The sequence below is a fragment of the Narcine bancroftii genome, chromosome 5 (genome assembly GCF_036971445.1).
Source record: "Narcine bancroftii isolate sNarBan1 chromosome 5, sNarBan1.hap1, whole genome shotgun sequence".
In the NCBI taxonomy this organism is placed as follows: Eukaryota; Metazoa; Chordata; class Chondrichthyes; order Torpediniformes; family Narcinidae; genus Narcine; species Narcine bancroftii.
In genome coordinates, this window is record NC_091473.1 from 182,499,443 (window position 1) to 182,500,250 (window position 808).

Sequence of the window (808 nt, forward strand, 5' to 3'; positions counted from 1 at the left end):
CAGCTCAAATTCAAGGGAGAGTCAGAAAAACTGAATATAAAGCTAGATTGCTATCTGATCATTCACCCCTGTTAATAGCAATAGAACTGGAGGACATCCCACCAAGAACATATAGATGGAGGTTAAACCACATGCTACTTAAAAGGCAAGAATTAGAGTTTATTGAATGCCAAATTAAAACATATTTTGAAATAAACACAGATGCAGTTAAAGATAAATTTATACTATGGGATGCAATGAAAGACTTCATTAGAGGGCAGATAATAAGTTATGTAACTAAGATGAAAAAGGAACACAATCAGGAAATAGAGCAGTTGGAAAGGCAAATAGCAAGTACAGAAAAGGAACTAGTGAAAAGAATCATATAAAGAAAAAGAGAGAATTGGCAGATAAAAAAAAAACCAAAACATTACAAAAGTACAAAGTGGAGAAGAACATAATGAAAACAAAGCATAAGTATTACGAACTGGGAGAAAAAACATAAAATATTGGCCTGGCAACTTAAAACAGACAAGCTAAAAGAACTGTATTGACATCAAGGAAAAAGGACAAGCAAATTACATATAATCCAATGGAGATAAATGAAAACTTTAAGGAATTTATGAACAAACTGAGAATGAGGGGAAAGCTGATAAAATAGAGGAGTTTTTAGCTAAAATTGAACTGCCAAAATTGCAAGAAGATGATCAAAATAAAGTAATGAAACCATTTGAAATAGAGGAAGTACAGGATATATTAAAAAAGATGCTGAACAATAAGACACCAGAAGAGGATGGATTCCCAATAGAATTCTATAAAACATTTAAAG